General features: G+C 40.8%; 1 long non-coding RNA gene across 5 annotated transcripts in view; it reads left to right on the top strand.

Moving 5' to 3' along the window:
- The window catches only part of LOC106856868 (uncharacterized), a 113,767-nt gene that overhangs the window by 46,323 nt on the left and 48,238 nt on the right, over positions 1–19,206 (top strand). For all 5 annotated transcript variants that reach the window (XR_015804108.1, XR_015804110.1, XR_015804112.1 and 2 more), the window contains exon 3: positions 11,576–11,625. This is a non-coding gene — a long non-coding RNA (uncharacterized LOC106856868). The remainder of the gene's footprint in view (positions 1–11,575; positions 11,626–19,206) is intronic.

Here is a 19,206-nt window from a genome sequence, read left to right as displayed (position 1 = left end):
GGCATCAGGAGCAGAGCTGGTGCTGTTCAGGATGTGGTTTGTGTGTGCAGCCCCCAGCACAGGGCAGTGTGAAGGAGATTGCCCTGATCTCTTACTGCTGTCAAGAGGTTTTTTTATTTGTTTGCTCCAAGTTCAAGGTCTGTAATTCTAGCGGGACAGGCCAGGAAAGGACTTCTCTGCTTTTTTTTTTTTTGCGTAAAACAGCGTGGCTTATCTTATCCACTCTCTTCAGAACTCTTATTGTATTCCATAGAGAGGGCTTGATTGAATTTTATTTTTTTTCAATAAAAAGTGAAAATAGTGGCTTGTTAGTGTTCACACCTGCTGTGTGAATTTCCTGATTCTTAAGTGGATTAGAAATTGCCATATTCCATTACCTTCTTGAGGGCACAGATAGTCTGACACAGGAATCCACTGATTTGGGATGACTCAGAATTAAAAATGAGTCAGTTATGCCTTACTCGGTTTAATTTAATTTTTTTTTACATGCAGAATTAGAAATAAGCAAGAGTTCAGAATCTATATACTTTATTTCTTGTGTCAGGAAGTTATCTTCTTTCATTAGATTCTTTTTTTGTGTGTGTGTTTTTCTTTTCTCTGGGCTTGTTTGTGGTATTGGCCAGTTTATTCTCTTTTCTCCCCTTTCCCTGTGAAATGCAAGGTGTTGGTAGAACAAGTACATCTAAAAGCCTTATCTTCTCCTGGATTACTGAACTGGGTGTGCTGTGCACTTTGGTGCCTCCAAGTACTGTCTAAACTTCAGTCAAAAATTCAGGTTCAGGACTTGCAGAAGGGGTGGCAGTAAAATGTGTTTGGATGATAGAAGGGCTGGAAAGAGAGAGCTGTGTCATGCAAGCAGCAAGCATGTCTTTAGTCACTTCTGTTAAGTGCTTTTCTGGCTAAAGTGTCCTCTTGCATAAATTCTCATCATATTCTAATAATATACAATCAGAGTTACCATTTACTTTCCCCTGAATTAAGGTCTTGCATTCTCTTTTTTTTTTTTTCTCTCTTTATTTTCCGTGTTACTTCTTGAGGTAATGAGGTGCAAGAAAAATAGCAAATCAGGTATTTTCCATGCCTGTATTTTTGCAGATAAGTTTAGCAAGGAGGAAAACCATCTATAAAATGCTTCTTTCAAGGCAAAGCAGCACAGTTAATCTTGAGACAGCATAAGGCAGTAGTCATTATATAGCAGTAACAATAAAATTAAACATGAAAATACTAACTTCAGAATTTTTACTTTTAATAAAAGGCAAGCAGTGTTAGGACAAAGGAATGGATTAAAGCTGAGAGAGAGTAGATTTAGTAGATTAGGCAGAAATTCTTCACTATGAGGTTATGGAGGCCCTGGAACAGATTGTCCACAGAAGCTGTGGCTGCCTCACCCCTGGAAATTTTCAAGACCACGTTGGATGGGGCTTGGAGCAGCCTGGGATAGGGGAAGGTGTCCCTGCCCATGGCAGGATGTGGAACTGGATGGTCTTTGGAGTCCCTTATATCCCAAATTATTCTGTGATTCCATGGAATTTTTAGATTCATGTCTCTGTATCAAGCCTGTGTGGTTCTCTGTGAAAGAATTTTTTCCTCAGAAATGCATCTTGGAGTGCTGGTAGAAGCTCTGCTATCCTAAAACACCAAGTAATTGTAAATATTTCGCAGTGCTGTTGCTAAAAAGCAAGAAGTTACTTCAAATTCAGGCTTGTTTGCCTTCCAGCTGTAATATCTTGCTGTGCCTTTCTCTCCAAGGATCCAAGAGCTGTTTGTTATTTGTCACATTCACAAAATACCTATGAGAACAAGGTCAGGGACCCATCTCCCTAAGGATGGAGTCACAGAGTCTGCATCCCAGCCAGCCCCACTGTTTTCTGAGCTCTTCCCTGAACACTTGCCAGTCCTTTGGCAGCGTGGGTATCAGAACTGGACATGAAGTTCTAGTCTGGAACTCAGCTTGATTTGTTGCACCAGCACTGAGCTGATGCCATGAGGCAAAACCTTGAGATGCTTTTACCCTGCACTGGCCATCCCTAACAGGGTGATCCAGGACAGCTGCTCCTGAGCCCTTTCCTGGGAGAAAGTGTCCAGGTCACAGAGGAGTAGCCTGAATTCCTTCAAATCTGGGTGACTTGATTTATTGGGGTTAAAATCAGTTGTTATTTTCAACCACCATCTCACTCTGGAGTGTTACTGTTTCCTCTGCAAATGCTTCAGTTATCCACCAACTTAACTCTCAAATATTTATTATTATTATTATTAATATTAATATGTAGATAGTTTATAAAATTTCCAGTCCCATGTCTGTTTCTCCTTCATGTCAGCCATTGCTCTCATAGGGAAGCCACCATCCACCACCTTTGCAAGAAAAAGCAGTTACCAGCTCTGGAAAAGATGAGAGGACTTGGGTATCCCAGGTGAATATTCTTACAGACAGAATGAGTCATTTTTGTGTGGACTTCTAACATGTGGGTGAGTGAATCATCAGGTGTTGAACAGATTAATCTTTTTTAATAGACATGCACAAGATAATGTTTTCTCACTGAGACAACTTGTACCTGCCTAAAGACAATATTACAGAGGCAGAAATACAGTGAAGTGTGCTTTGGAGCATGATACCTTGGGAGGTGATCCATGAAACTGCCCAGTGCTGCTTTTCATAGTTCTTGGTGTGCCTTAAGTGACCTTTAAAGAATTGTTAAGAATAAAAGATTTTTGGCAGGGGGAAATAATTAAAAGTTGTGTAAGAAATTGAGCGAGAGTTTGATTTTCTGATGTGCTTGTATTACAAAGCAGTTGTAGGTAGGTTGTGCTTGTTTTTTTCCAGTGATAGGATAGGAGGAAATGGCCTCAGGTTGCACCAGGAGAGGTTCAGTTTGGATTTTAGAAAAAAATTTTTTTTTCTAAACCAAAAGGGTTGTATGACCCTCTCACAGGCTGCCTATGGCAGTGGTGGAGTTGCCATCCCTGTAGGGATTTACAAGGTGTGGCACTGGGGGACATGGATTAAGGGTGGCCTTGGCAGTGCTGGCTTAATGGTTGGACTCTCTGATCTTACAGGGGTTTTCCAACTGAAGTCATTCTGTTTAAATTTGCACACCTCATGATGTTGATCCAGCATGTATCAAGAGCATGTGAAAAAAATAAAACCATGTCTTTGGTGAAGAGCTGTGGTCAAGGCCCATTTAGGTAGAAAAAAAAAAGAGGCTAAATTTCTTAGATTGCTTAAATGCTGGGGATTTTTTTTTCAGTCCACAGCCGAGTTCCACTCTCCAGAATTATGCTTAGCATTGGGTTTTAATGAGATCTGAAAATGACAGAGTAAAACCATCTTGCTGTGATGGCTGATTTAGGATAGGAAATGAGGTATGAATGACATTTAGCCATGGGTTGGCAGGGTTGAGGGCTTCAGTGAAAACTCACCACAAGTTTACGTGAAAAACTGGTGGTTCTTTCCTAGAACTTCATTTAAGGTTTAGTTTTGTACCAGTACTGGGAGCTCAGGCATTTTTCTCTAGGTTTCACTGGAAAGCATTTCTCAGTAGGTGTCCTTCAGACAGTTTTGAAGGGATAAAAACTATTTTGGAGGGCACTGCGTTTTTCAAATGTAATTTTGAAACAATTTTCCGAGCAGCACCACTTTTTACATAAGTCAGGACTACAGGCTAGAAACACATATTTTGGTCACCAGAGTAAATTTGAAGAGAGATTCATTCATTGCAAACAAAGGTGCAGATGCTTTTAGAGTTCTGACCAAATCCTTGTACGTAAAAGCATCCTCATGCTTACAGACTTCTGAATATGGATTTCGTGTAGAGTAGAAGGGTTGAGCACCAGAAGTGCAATAATAATAAAAAAACACAACACCACCCCCACTCTTCACACCCCCCCCTTCCCAGCTGTCTAGCTCAGTGAATTTCACACCATGGTTGCAAGGCCAGAATGATTATGAATTAGGGTTAGCACAAAATCTAGCTATTTGAAAATTTTGCAGCATTTTACTGTAATGTAAAGGGTAGAATTTCTCCAGAAATCACATCTGAAAAAAGCACAAGGGCAGGGAGGTCTCACTTTGAAAACCCAATTCATTGTGACAGAAAATGAGATTTTTAACCTTGTCTTTCAATCAGAACAAATTGCGCCTTGTCCCCTTGCACTTTGCCATTTGAGTTCTCATCTGTTCTGCACTCCTTCGAGCCAAGATCCACATCCCCACTTGAAGTACATTAAAAATCTTAGGTATAATCAACATTTTTTGACTACTGGTTCAGTTTTGATCTTTATTCTGAGTGTCCTTGGGCAAGGCCCCAGGCTGTCATGACCGAATTCACATGAGATGCAGGCTATGGTGAGGTTTTTTTGAAAGTACTGTACTGTGAAGAGGCTCTCTGAGGGAGTATCTTTATTGTGGTAAAAGTCATACAGCAGGTTTTCACTGTGATTGCAGCTTCAGCATAGCTCATTCTAATTTAGTTAGCCCAAGGCTATAAAATACTGCTTTTCAGGATTGTAGAATGGCCATTAATGGGAATTTGCTGAGAGTAGGTGTGTATGCCTGAAGGAAAATGTGCATAAAAAATTAAAACTTCCTGCTTATGATGTGGTTGGTGTGTGCTGCTGTCCTTGATCTAACTTAACTGGGTACTGCAGGTGAGAGCAGCACAGCAGTTCTCTAAATAAGTCACTTCAGCCTTGAAGTCTGCATTTGATAAGATTTTGTTGGCCTCAGTAGTGTGCAGCTGGTTCTTACAAATGAGTTTTCATCTGTGTACTCAGTGATTTACATCCCTGCACACAGAAAAGTGTCTTTGCTTTATGGATGGCAGAACATACGTGGCTTTCAAATATCCCATGGCTTTCAAATATCCTTACACACAGGTGGTATTTAATTATATCTTACAGTAATTGGTGATAAAAGTCCAGTCCTCAGTCCATGCACCCTTTGCCCAAGCCAGTGTCGCTTTTCCTTATATTGGCTTTTTTCTTTTCATATGAAAAGAGGGCAGGTTTAGATGGGATATTAGGAAGAAATCCTTCCCTGTGAGGGTGGGGAGGCCCTGGCAGAGGTAGCCCAAGGAGCTGTGGCTGCTCCATCCCTGGAAGAACCCAAGGCCATGTTGGATGGGGCTTGGAGCAGCCTGGGACAGTGGAAGATGTCCGTGGCAGGGAGTCTGAACTAGATATTCTTGAAAGTCATTTCCAATCCAGGCCACTCTATGACTCTATAATATTTAATAATACTTTTTTTTTTCCATACTGTTGCTATTCATGGCATTGTCAAGAGGTAAAAATTCTGTTATTGCTGTGGAAGATTATTTATAGAAATAAGCTCCATCCCTGCTCCCTTCTTGCTGCCATGTTTTAAAGGAGGTATGAGAGCTGTGAATGCATCCTTCAGGGTTCCAGGAAAGCATTGATGTTTCAGTGTGCTGAGCCAGAACACCTCAATGTTTGTTAGGATTTAGTAACATCCCCTAGAGACAAGTCTGAGTTCCCCAAGAAATCCCAGACGGAAACAAAAAACCAGTGTACATGCAGGAGAAATGGTGGTTGCCACTGTAGATTTAACAATCTGCCTTAATTCTCATGAGACAAGGTGAGGTGGCTTGGTGGCTTTTCTTCTTCCCACTCTTTTTAGCACATCATATTCCTGTGGGATTGTAGGACAGGAAAACTGCTGTGTTCCACAAGGCACTTCCACACAGGGCTCTCTTATCCCTCTCTAATTATGCTCAGTGTGGCAGCTACTGCTGTTAAGGACATGCTGCACTCATGGAAAAAAATATTGCTAGAATTTAGCTTTTAATTTATTTGTCCTCCCGTTTGGAGAGAACACTTAATGTGATTTCGTGTAATAAAGCCAACTATGTGTGCAGCCACAGAGGTGATTTTTCTAAATTTAAGGTTTCCTTTGAATTTATTCTTATCTCAAATAGATTGGATTACTATAGGCTGTGTCAGCGTGAGTCACTTGTAAGTGCCTGTTAATCCAATAAATCTGAGTGGTTTCTTATGGAAATACTATTTTCTGATTTCTATTTATATGATGGTCCTGGTCTTGTTGAATCCACACTGACTTCACTGGAAATACCTCTTTGAAAAAAAAAAAAAAAAGTACAATTTCCCATGCTAATGGAAATTGCAGTGAAGCAGTAAAATGAAAAATAGCCTCAAGTAATTAATAAATGGTTTAGAAGTTCTCTCTCTCACCTTTATTAGGTATTTTGTAGCAATACTGCCTGAGACTAAAAAGAACCATCAGAGGGTGTTGTTTTGTTGTGTTTGTTTTATGGGTTTTTCTCCACAGTTAATGATGCTGTTCTACTCTCCATATTATGTTTTTACATTACCCTGGAAGTTTTTTTCTTTCATTTGTTACCGCTGCCCTACTCAGGGGCATTGGTGGTTGCATCACTTTGGGCATTAATTTCCCACCCATAACATAGTCAACTACTGAAAATAAACACTTAAGTAGAGAAAAGTAGCTGCTTTAAATAACTTCAGCCTTTTTCTATTTTACTTGTGCAGCAACTGGTATTCAGTGGCAGCAGAAGGCACAAGCTTTGCTATGGTTTGGAATTTTTGCCTGAAATAAGAAGGAAAAAAATCAGTATAAGAAATGTTTTTCCAGCCTGAGATCAGTGTGCTTCTGTACCAGAGAGGGAGGGTCTAAACACTCCTAAAAGCTGTCTGGTAAAACCTGGTCCTCATTTGAGCTAGAAAGTGCAGAATATAACGATTTACACTATGCATTGGGAGTTTCTAGTGCTGAGATAGGGAAAAAAAAATGCATTTACTGGAAATAGTTTGACAAAATTCAGTGTTTGTAACGCCTGTAACAGCGCTGCTACTGTAAGGCACCACAATTTTCATAATCTTAAATTTGCTCCTATGCACCAAGTTTCCAAATACCTTCCTCCTCTCCGTCTCTGCCGTTGAATTTTCTCATGCACGGTTTGAGGGATGGGATGCTGAAAATCCCTGGATCTTTGACGTGTTGAGACAGATTTCTGTGGATGTTCACTGCCTGCTTGGTGACACATGGAATGTTTATTGAGCCTGTGCAGTAAAATGCTGCCGAGGCAACTGGATCTGCAGTGGAGGAGATGAGAAATTTCCATCCCTAACTGTGGCGTTTTGCAGAGGCAGCTCAAGACTGTGAAGTTGAGATTTTGGATCTCTTACTGGTAGTTGTTTATTGGTAGTGACTCCAGATCCTGATTAATTTGGATTCCAGCTAATTTTGCCAGTTAATTACCTGGTCTAGTGGGACATATCCCTGTTCGTGGGGTAGAGGATCTTGAAGGTCCCTTCCAACCCCAACCCATTTATCACTCTGTGATCTCTCCAGAAGATGCTTAAAAGAAATACAGAGGATACACAGAGATTTGAAGGTTTATAGTAGAAATTTAAAGGTTTGCAATGTCTAGAATAAAATCACAAGAGAAAAGGGAAAACAAAGCTGTGCGTTGTGTTGATATGTTAAAGATTGGCTATTTGAAAAGTAGATACAAGAATAAATTTAAAATCAATATAAAGGCATATTAGAAGCACAGTATGGTTTGGGTTGGAAAGACCTTAAAGACCATCTTGATCCACCCTCCTTCCATGGGCAGGGACACCTTCCACTATCCCAAGTTGCTCCAAGCCCTGTCCAACTTGGCTGTGAACACTTCCAGGACTGGGGCAGCCACAGTTTCTCTGGACAAGAATTAGACAGGGTTTATAGGAAAATCTAAGGTACAGAAAGATGGATAACCAGCATTGCTAAAGAACATGAAAAAAACCTTGTGAATACGTTGAAAATTGAAGGAAGACAAGGGAAAACGCATCTCCTTAGTGGAGTGAAGATAATAAATCAGAGATACCACACTGAATAAAACTGCTGAGTGTAACTGTGTTTAATCATGGATTTTCTGAGGAAACCAAAATCCCTTTGGACTTGCTGTGGGAATAATTTTGGTAATTAACAGGTCTCATTTGAAAACAGTGAATTGTGATTTTTCCCATCTGAGGCTGGTGCAGACTCTGGCATTTCACCGGAAAACAGGTGTGGGCAGCGTGTGTGGGCAGGCTGACTGAGAGGCTCAGATGCAAAAATTTTTAAACACTGGTAGTCTAGAAATAAGGAATTTACAAGTGTTTAAATAATTATATTTGTTGCAGTGGGTTGGACCAATTTAGGTGAAGCCAAATTGCTGAATCTGACCCAAACAGGCTGCATATCAGAGCAATGTATGGAGAGATGTGGAGAGTAAAGTTGTGCTCTGAAACAAGCCTGCTGTTTCCTAGATAAAACTGGTTTCAAAACCCAGCTTTTATTTCATACAAAGGTTAAAATTAAGTTTTCTCTTCTAGTAAGAAGCACAGACCTCTTTCAAAAATGGATTCTAAACCAAGGAAGGGAGGGCACAAATGTTTGCAGTACTGAGACGTGGAAGCGTTTTTTAAATTTGTGGCCAGCAATGTGGCAGAAATTGCCAAGATCTGGATTTGAAAGTCCTGTTCCCTTCTAAACACAGACAGCAACCATAAAACCTGAAAAATACTTTTCTTTTCTTTTTTGGTGGTTTCTGACCTTGTTGCACTCCCACAGAGCTGTTGAGTGGCAAGAAAGGACTCTCACCTCTCACCCCAGGTACTTGGGTGCCTGAATAATGAGTTCACCCTGTAGGTTTGCTGTTTTATATGGAATCATGGAGTTTTTTTGATTTGGAAAAGACCTTTAATGTCACTTAAATCCAGTCACCAGCTTACCAGCGCCATCATATTCATCACCAGATCATGTCCTCAGCTGCTGTATCCATTTTTTTTAACACTTCAGGGATAGTGCCTCCACCACTGCCTTTTACAATGCTTGACCACTCTTCCCATGAACAAATTCTTTCTAGTATCTAATGTTAACCTGCCCTGGCACGACTTGAGGCCATTTCCTAAAATGAAATGTTCAGTTAATAGGACATTTTAACAACAGCAACAACAAAATTATGGAGTTGTTCCATAGCCTTTGTGCAAACCTGGTGTTCCTTGAGTGCTGAATACTCAAATGGAATTACATATTTCCTTTCAAGAGCAGGAGATCCAATTTCTGTGCCATTTGATGGGTTAGGTTTGATACTGGCTGCTCATGAAACATTGAGAGCACTGCAGAGAGGGAAGTGGAGGGGAAATAAAAAAACCCAAAAGTTGTATCAGAAGATGTTTTGGCAGTTAAGTACTTCTCTTGTAGAAGAATTGTTTCCAGGACAACAAGGTTGATGGAGTTACAAAGTGAGTGTGTGTTTTCTTTCCTCTTCAACTGGTTAATCAGTGAGGTAGGAAAACTTTGCTTTGTATGTGAGCTGTGTTGCATCAGTTATTTTTAGTCTGCACTTGATTGTCCATGTGGCTCTTTTTAGCTATTTAGGAGATACCTGGCATGCAAGAAATCATATTTGCTTTGTGTTTTTCTTTAGGATCACGTGGTATTTTTTAAAATGACAATCTAGACTACTAACAGCTCTTTCTTTTTTTTGTTTTTTTTTTTGTTAGTTTGTTTGTTTTTTTAACGTTTGTTTCTCAGAGAAATAAAACAGCTTTGTTGCTTCGAGGCTTAAGCTCATCTCACTGGTGGGATGCGAGTTTCTTTCACTGTTTGCACAGAATTTTTCCTCTGTTGGTATAATACATATTTTTTTTGTATATACTAATGATATACTGTCATGCAAATGACTTTGGAATAAATTAAAGTATTAATTTTCTCCCAGAGTATATTCAGCTGTAGAGTTCCATTGTGAGATCTATTTTCAACTGGAGTTAGGAACTTGGAATAAGACGGCTCTGAATTAAATGTAGTTGCCAATTTTAAAGGGGCACAGCTCACATAAAATCACACCCATCTCCAAAATATGTTGATCTATTTAAAATCTGGAGGAGTACGATGAAATCTGTACTTGTGTGGTTTTCCTTTGTATATTTGATTGTACTCTGAGTTTAATTCTTTTCTTGATTGTTTTTTTTTTTTCCTGCACAACAACATTTTGAGAAAGAAATGCCTTTTTTTTTACAAAAACCACAAATATTGGCTGTGCATTTTAGAAGCAGAAATAACAAAAATAGTGTCCAGGTCATTAGTGAAAAACACACTTCGTAAAGCTCTATTGTTCTGCTAAATTAAATAGTTTGAAGTTTAACTGTGCCCCTTATAAATGAGTTGATGATTTCATACCCCCTAACGATTCATGTCTTTATTTCATATAGAGACTTTAGGATTAAGAAACACTTCTTCTGCATAGTTGTCTGATGAATTACTGAGATACTCAGCTTCTTTCTGAATGTGTTGGGGTTCTGCTGGTGCTGAAGGTTGGATGCCATGTGCTAAGACCTGGGTGATCACTTAAGAAATTTTATTCTTTGGATGAGTTTTTCTGTCCAAATCCATGATCCTTTATTGTTTTGGTCGAATGACGTGGCATAAAAACAGCCATGCTCAGGAGACCCTGGTGATCACTGAATTATTTCTACATCCTGGGGCTTTCTAACTTGTTGGAAAGGGAAGGGAAGCAGTTTGACAAATCCATGCTGGCATTTACTTATTGCTTTGTTATCCTTTCCTGGCAGCAAACCATAGCCAGAGTCAGGAATCTTTCTGACTGGTGTGCTCTTTCCCTCTTTCCATCTCTTTTTAAATTTTTTATTTCCCCTTGCAAATTACCATTTTCAGCAGAACGAGCACTGCACTGACCTTGAGTGATGAGATGTTCTGTGCTTCATTTTCCACTCTGTTATTTAGTTATTTCATTATCTGGAACAATCCAGTTCTTCTTCATGGAGGTTTGAGTGGTTCTTCCAGGTTGCTACTTAGCCTAGTAAGGGAATGAGGAATTTTTTTGCTACTTCTGCTGGAAGTCTACTAATTATGTGGTTAAGTGGAGAATGTAGCATCAGAGCATTCTTTTTCAGGACAATACTCTCATAACTCTACTTAGTAGATTTTTCTGTTTGTTTTTCTGGTTGCTTGCTCTTCTTTTGCTTCATTTCCCAGTAAGGTATGGGTATAATTTCTCTATTTCTATGGATTTGAATCCAATGCACAGAGCAGGATGTAAGGAACAGCCCTTCCAATATTTAACTCCTGCTGACGTGTCTTGGGGTACCAGGTATGACCCAAACCAAGTCATCACCTTCCTGAATTAGGTGTTGGAGGCCAACAAGGAGCATTCACAGATCTATCAAGACACCACAGAGATATCTTTGAGCAATTAGATCCTTTTAAAAAAAAGGCTTATTTACTTTCTCTGCAGCTACAAGGAATTTCTTTGGTCAACTCTGCAGTAGGTTTTGGAATTCATTTCTGGTTTGTCAGTGTTATGCTCAAATCGCCAAGCAGTCTCCAAGGTTCATCTTGATAGAGCAGTTTCATGTAACAGGAATACTCTGGCAGTCAAAATCAGAGAAACAGACAAGAAGGATGGAAATATTTTCCAGTGTTGACTAAAAGCAAGCAGTAAGCTTGAAGCATTACTTAACAGTGTAATGAGAAACGTCAGTTCAAGCAAATACTTATTTTTTAACAGAATTTGTTTTCTTTGTTGTGTTGCAGAAAAAGAAAGGGTGGCCGAGTTACACAAGTGAACCAGGACGACACAAAATGTAAGTCGAAGAGGAGTGCTCATTTTCCTATTTTATAAGATTATTGATCAGCTTTTCTATAAGACATCCATTTAATTATGAAGGCCATTAGTATTCCTCATTTCCTGGTGTGTGAGTGCAGTTTGTAGAACTGTCTGGGTTCCCTGTTTCTGAGCCACGTGGCTCAACATGAGTGGCACAAGGTGGATCTTTTCTCTCCCTTTGTCACCACTGTGTCAAGGCACTAAGGAGTTCAAAGCTGGGTTGTGTCTTAATTACTGCTGTTGTAGCTGTGATGATCCAGGGATGTGAAGAGGAGGGGTTTGAGGGCAAGAAGGGCTGGAAAGGGATTTTAACCTCTAAAAATAATTAGAATTGTCTGTCATTTCAGCTGGTGTAAGAAAAGCTTGGACCTTACTTTGAGGCTGCTGTATTTTGGCTGAGTATTTTGGAATACGTTTAAAACATTTGGGACTTGGGTACTGTGAGAGTTCATGGTTTGGTGGGGCTTGGAGCAGCCTGACCTAGTGGACCACACAAGACCTTTTCCATTTTGGTCAAGAGAGCAGCATGTTCTTCAGTGATATTTTGCATAGCAAACCTTACAGACCATCTTTCTGATTCACTTCTAGTATTCAATGGCACATTTTAAAGAGAGATGCTTCAAGCTGTCTTGAGCAGAGCGTGCTCTATGTGATAACAACATCTACACTGCCATTGTAATAACAAAACCCAAGGTGATTCTGGGTCTGGTTTCACACCAGCTAACAAGTGGACTCATTATAAGATGATGTGAGGTTTTCTATGTATTGTTGACTCAACTCTAAAATACCTATAACTCTGCAAAATGCGTCTCGGCTTGTTTACTAAGTGAGAAGTGTATTTTTAATGCATAGGTTTTGAAATTATTGGTGACTCCAGTTTTTCCAACAGCCTTTGTGGGCTGTTTTAGTTACAACTGTTTTTTACTTTTATGGATGCCATTTTAATTTATACCTATATCTCCTCTTTTTAAATTTTTTCTGTCGGAAAATTTCTAAGTAATTCTGCAGAACTACTTTTTATAGACACTCAATATAAAAAAAAAAAATGGTAGAACATGTGTCAGGCATCTGCAATTCCTTCAGCATCATGTTTTCCACAATGATTTAATAGCTATTGAGTCTCCTCAAATAACTTTGTTTCCAAGACCTATTTTATGGTAATAAATCATCTTGGCTGTAAAATTCTTGAAATGATTCAGTAGGACAATCGTTTCCTTAGCACATTCCCTGAGAGATCATAGATAGAAATGGAAAAGTCCTTAACCAGGTCAGCTTTTCCCCTGCAATACTTGTGGTCAGTGCTGGAAGTGATAATGAAGTTGCCAGCATTTCTTCTGGTGAACTGCAGTTCTCCAGTGTTCCCTGTTCATTTCTTGCTAATTTACAGTGAGTGTGCTATTAGAGGTACTAAATTACACTAAGAAATTCTGAGCCAGATACAGAATAAAAGATTTGTCATGGTGTGATGGAACCTCTCATTTTAAAAAAGGTCTGTCTCGAAATTCATATAAAAATACCAATGAAATAACCCAAGACTGCCTTAATTTCCCTTTCCATTTATACCTGAGGGTGGAGGTGGTGTAGTCCTTGGGGTAGAGGTTGATTTAATAAATTGTCAGGTATGTGAGGGTGGTTGTGATGCCTGATCTGTCAATCTCTGCAGGGTAGTCTTGCATGATGTAATCCCTTGTGGCTTTCTGACACCTGGGAAAGGCTGTTTAACTTGGTCATTGCTGGGAGCAGGCAAGGAGGGAATCCAACCAGGAGTCCATGAGGAGTACATCACATGTGCCAAGAAAAAGGAAATGTGGTTTTGCTCAGAACTCTGGACATCTGGAGTTCTGGGTGAATAACCAGGAGGTTAGAGAGGGATTCAAGGAGAGATGGTATCCCTTGACCTAAAACGTGTATCTCTGCTGGTTTCTTTGTGTGATGTTTTCCAATTTGAACATCATATGGCTGCCCAGAGAAGCTGTGTCTGCCCCTGGATCCCTGGAAGTGTCCAAGGCCAGGCTGGATGGGGCTGGAAGCACCTTGGGATAGTGGAAGGTGTCTCTGCCCATGGCAGGGGGCTGGAACAAGATGATCTTTAAAGTCCTTTCAAATCCAAGTTTTTGTGATACTTGAATCATCCTATAGGTTTCTTGCTGAAGGACAGCAGTAAGTTCTGGTGTTAGTTCTTCACATAAACATTTCCTTAAAATAATCAGGCTTTGAGATCTGGGATTCTTGATTCTCTTTCCTACCTCAGAACAGGAAGTAAAGCTTTGTAGCTTCCCCAAGGTTTAGAGCAGATTAATGTATAAAATAAGATTAGATCTCTTAGATTTGTTTTGGAAAAGGGAGCCTTGATTTCCTACAGGCTGCCAAACAGAGATAATTCCATTTTAACTGTGCGTTTTCATCCTGCAAGGCATAAATCTTCATTTTTTAAGTGATGTCCTTTAAAATGATCCAAAATAACTTTTGTTGCAGTCATGATAGAGAAAAACCTCTGCATCTAAAAGATGGACTCCAAAATTCCATCTGCCCTGTAGGATCTTGGCTAGAGTACACTGTGTCATGGCATTGTATTGCCATGAAATACAGAAATAACAGTTGGACTATGCACACAGGTGTATTTAGGGTTGGTAGAAGTATTTTCTGTCATAAATATTTCCTGTTTAAATGGTTGGTTGGTTGTGTGAGGCTGGTCTTAAAAGGGACCATATTGATCAGATTCCTCTTCACTGGCTGAGGAGGCATTCTGCTAACTCATGTACCTTCCACAAAGTGCCTTTGTCAGTCGTGTTTGTCACTTGTACCTGTGCAGTGAGGGCACTAGGGCTGCTTTAGGTCTCAGGCACTACAATAAATATTAATATTTTAACTCTTCATCAGCAAAAGCCCAGTATCTGACCTCAGGAGGAGCTCACTCCTGGCTCATCTCTGCGGTATCTTGGAGCACATTCCCCTTTACTCTGATTGTGAAGGAAGGTTTGAAAAGAAAATTACAGACAGCAAGGGCAAAGAAAGCCATTTTCCTCTTGAGGTGTCCCTGTTGTTCTGAGAAGGTCCACAGGCTAGGATAGCAGTAAAGGAGACAAACCCTGAACAGGTCAGTGTTGATGGAAGTGAGGGGAGTAGCCATTCACACAGGCAGTGGGGATTCAAAGAGAAACTCTCCATTTGACAGTGCTGTCTTCTAGATGACTTTGGAACATGAAAACACAACTTGGTTTTAAAAGACAGCTTTTAATTTATGTCAGATGTGAAAGTACCTGTGAGTTTAATGTGTGCTCTGCAAAAAAAGAGGAGCTTGCTGAGATGAGTCCTTAGATTTCCTTTTTGTGCCTTGTGTCTGTGGTGAGGTGACTCCATGCAGAAAACTCTGGCACCACCATGGACACTGAGATCCTTTTATGTGCCTTTTGTAGGAGCAGTCCCTGTGCCACATGAGCTGTGTGCTGGAGTGATCTGTGTTACTCCCTGCACTTCATGGGGCTAAAGGATGGTTTGCCAGGGTTTTGGATAATTGCCTCATCTCTGCCTGCAGTGAAGTGTATCTGCATCTGAACAGATAATACATAAAATGCATTATACATGATATTAGTGTGGGAAATAGAAACATCATAAATATATATATTTAGTAGTATCTTAGCAATTTCAATTTTCATAGTTTCCAAGCAGTGTTTTATCTCTTCGTAAGATGAAGGAGTGCTGCCTCAAATCTGTATTCAGTGTGCCCAAAAGCAAAAGAATTTGTCTTTAGATAAAAATTTAGGACTTTCTTCTTTTTTCTTATTTTCTTGGCTCTGAAATACTACTTCCTTTTATATTGTATATGTACAGAGGAGGAGATAATGGGTGAGATACCACATCAAGAAAAAAGAAAGTCTACACAGCTCAGAATTAACATTTAAATCTATGTGGAAAACCTTGTTGGAGTGCAAAATGCATTTAGGTTTTCAAAATGAAAGGATGGTAGAGCACAGAGATGGAGCCTGGAGATCTGTGTGGTGTTTGTGCTTCTCATCTGTTGTATAAGCTTGGACAAGCTGCTTTGCATTTCCCTGCTTCATTTCTCCTGTCAGAGATCTGTGTGTTTTACTTGCTGTTGGTAAAGCACTTTGAAATCTTGAATTAGTATTATCATGGGCTTGTCTAAGCTTACTGAAAATCCATTTCCTTCTTCCTTATGCTTTCCTAAGGACAAGAATAAACAGAAAATTCTTTTTTCCCCAAATGCTGTGGATTGACTGATATTCAAGGTAGTGTTTAACTGATCCTTTCTGCTCTCTGAGCAGCTCCAAATCCAGAGTCCTGTAGGGTACATTGTGTCTCCAGTTCTCTTCGGGACGTGGTCTGTCAAGAGGTGTTTCCTTATTCATTGTAATCAGCAGCCCAGAGTTGCCAACCCTCCTGATGTGACAGACCTTCACAGGCTGATCTTCCACAAAAATCAGGCAGAGCCTGGAGCACTGTGTGGGGGTGGCTGCCCTGGGTGATGCTGGAAACTCAGTTTGTGTCTCCCAAAAACACTGCCAGGGTGCCACTGGTGTCTGCAGCATCCTCAGGTGTGTGGCACAATGCACCTGTGCACCTCCTGGTCCTCCCTCAGTGCAGAGATCTCCGGTGCTGCTGCTGCAAATGTGTGAATTCAAGCAGGAATTAGAGAGTGTGGATGCAGTGGTTAACCAGCAAAGTGCATTGATCCTGCCCAGCCAAGTGTTGCAGAAATTTAGTTCATAGGCTGTTAAATCACTGCTGTTAGAAGAAACCCCTCTCCAGTGAAACATCCGTGCTCAGAAGCAGCTGCCACACCGCTGGGCAGCCCTGCCTTCTCCATTTAAAACATTACCAGCATCTTGGCAAGGATCCCAGGGACGGAGCTGAGGAAGTGGATGGTGTAAAAGCAGAACTCTTTGGGCTTTTTGTTCTGCCTCCATCCATCGGCCTTGCTGTGACTGTGCTGTGACAGAGCATCTGCATTCTGTGTCTGGAGACACGGAGAGTGAGCTCCTGAAGGATGGCTGCTCATCCCTGTGCTTCCGTTCAGGGGTGTTAAAAGCCCTGCAGGCTGTACACAAGCGAGCTGTAATTTATTTTAATTAAATACAATAGCTGGATGCACGCTGCAGAAGGGGTAAGACAGGGATTCCCCACCTCTGATTTATCGTCTTGCTGTTTGGATTTCTTTGCCATTGTCTTCCCACTCACAGATTTATGCAGGGATGTCTCATCCTTTCCCTCCTGTGCTGTTAGCAATGGCATCTGTCTTTCAAAATACAATTTTTCTTAATTTTTTCTGTTGTTGAGAAGCCATTCTTGCTGTGCATAGCAGAGCTGAATCTGCCTTCCTGACACACACACACACACACACCTGTGCAACACTTACAGAGAGCTGCAGGAAGCAAAATCCCCATCCCTTGGAAGCCTTCTCATAGCTGATTTTTATTTTTTGAATTAGGGAGCTGAGAGTACCCACCCTGGGGCTGGCAGGCAGCCTGGCAGGAAGCTGGACAGACTGGCCTGCCGGCCAATCTTGTTGCCTTTTATAGAGCTTTTTTGGTGAAATCAGCACATTTCCACGCAATTGGTGCTTTGCAGTGCAAAATTGTTGTGTTTGGGAGGTTTTTGGGCGGCTCTGGTTTTAGTCTGCTGCTTGTGACTTGAGGAAATGGTTGGCTAATTTTAATGATTACTAGAGATGATTTTTGTGAGAAGAGAGGAGGTGTTTCTGTGGAAGAAAATCCTCTTGGAATAATGTTCTTCAGCTGGTATGAGGGATTGCCTGATCCATGACACTGTTGGGGTGGGTGAGCTGGCTGTCAGCGACTCTCACATACAACTCTTGTATGACATCTTTCTGATCAAATTCCTGCACAGTGTTTTTCCTTTGACTGGCTTACCTGGGGGAAATGCAAACCATGTAGCACCTGGATCTCCCTCCCACCTCTTTTGTAGGGCAGAGTAAGGGCAGTCAGTGGGGAAACACAGACTGGAGAAGGCTTTGGGTCTGGAGGGCAGTGTGTAGCTGCCCTCCATCCTCACAGCCATGCCTGGTGCTCCATCAGGAGCCATGGGACTCTGGCTTTCGGGTCGTGGAATTGCTGGGAGGAAGCCAACTGGCATTCCAAGGTTGGAGGTTGAATGATGTTGGCATTTTCTGGACTTCTTCAGCATCTGATGTAAAACCCTTCCAACCCACTGGCACAGCAGAAACATCCATCCAGCACTTGAAACACATCAGGCTGATCTTGAGTGTGTTTTCCCTCTTAGTTCTCTTGAATAAATGAATTTGCCTCCTTGGAAGGTTCTTTAGATTATGAAGCATATTGAGGCTCTGAGTTTACAATGAATCACAGATTAGCACTTCCTTAAAAGTAATGTCAAGTAAAAATTTGCTTGAATTGTTGTTGCTTTCAGTGTAAACATGAATATGACCTGGATTCTCAGAAGCAGCTCATGTTGTGGCCTTTGAATATTCCTGAGAAAAGATCCGATGTTTACACAGACATAAATAATCATCTGGATAATTTTGCTGAGCTGCTCTTAAATGAAGTGCCATCCAGGGAAGGATATATTTGAAAGTGCAAAAAGATTTTATATATTTGAGTTTTGTTGTCAGCTGTTGGATCTCCAAAATTTGCACAATGAAAGCTGAGTGTATAAAATCCCATTGGAGGAGGAGAACTCGGATGATAACTGAGAGCACCAGTGAAAAAATAAATAGGAAATCTCTCCTATTGTGTGATGAGTTTGAATCAGTTTGGTGGTTCCTGTGTACATGGAGTATAACTTCACAGGATCCCATCCAGGTACACAACAGATAAATAGTTCCTCAGAAATCATAGGAGGTTTAATCTTATCAAACTTTCATAATAGAAAAGTGTGGCCTTTTCATCCAGAAGCTAAGCTGGTTAAGCAAACATCTAATATTGACTTAATTTCTTAGTCTGGCTTTGGGTGTGAAAAGTATCTCTACCGAAATGAAACATGCCTCTTTTAAAAAAAAAATCTGCTTATCTTCTTCCCCAAAAAAATGTGTGTGCCATGAGCTCCTGCCTTAGCAAAAGGTGACTCTTCTAACTCCCTTTGTGCTTTCTGTTTTCTCCCTGTGCTCTGCTCCAGTGCTCAAGGTGCACAGGGTGACTGAGGTCTCAGAACGTGGCTGTTGTTAAATAAAACTACACTGAGATTCAGACGTTCAGAGCCTGCAGGAGTCAAGTCTGCAAAATGTTTTTTTCCATACCCAAGAAGCGTGAGTCAGATTTTGCTAAATGAGTCAAACCTGTCCTCGGATTCGTTTAAGACACTCTAATGGATGTGTAAATTAGACCAGTATTATTACTGTGCACAGAAATGACTTGTGAGCTGATGGAGTTGGCAGTGTCCCTGTGAGTGCCAGGGGGGACAGGGTGGACAGAGGTGATGAGGAAGCGCAGTAATTCAGGTTTGCCTGGGAGCCCAGGAAAATTCAGGTTTCCTGGGAATCCTCCTGCAGCACGGAGGGTGCACACTGTTTCCCTTTAGTTCATTTATCCCATGGGAGTCACCCAGAGGGCGTGATGAGAGG

Source organism: Sturnus vulgaris, chromosome 5 (assembly GCF_052056855.1).
Source record: "Sturnus vulgaris isolate bStuVul1 chromosome 5, bStuVul1.hap1, whole genome shotgun sequence".
Taxonomy (NCBI): Eukaryota; Metazoa; Chordata; class Aves; order Passeriformes; family Sturnidae; genus Sturnus; species Sturnus vulgaris.
The sequence above is the reverse complement of the archived record's forward strand: the minus strand, read 5'-3'. Positions and strand labels throughout refer to the sequence as shown.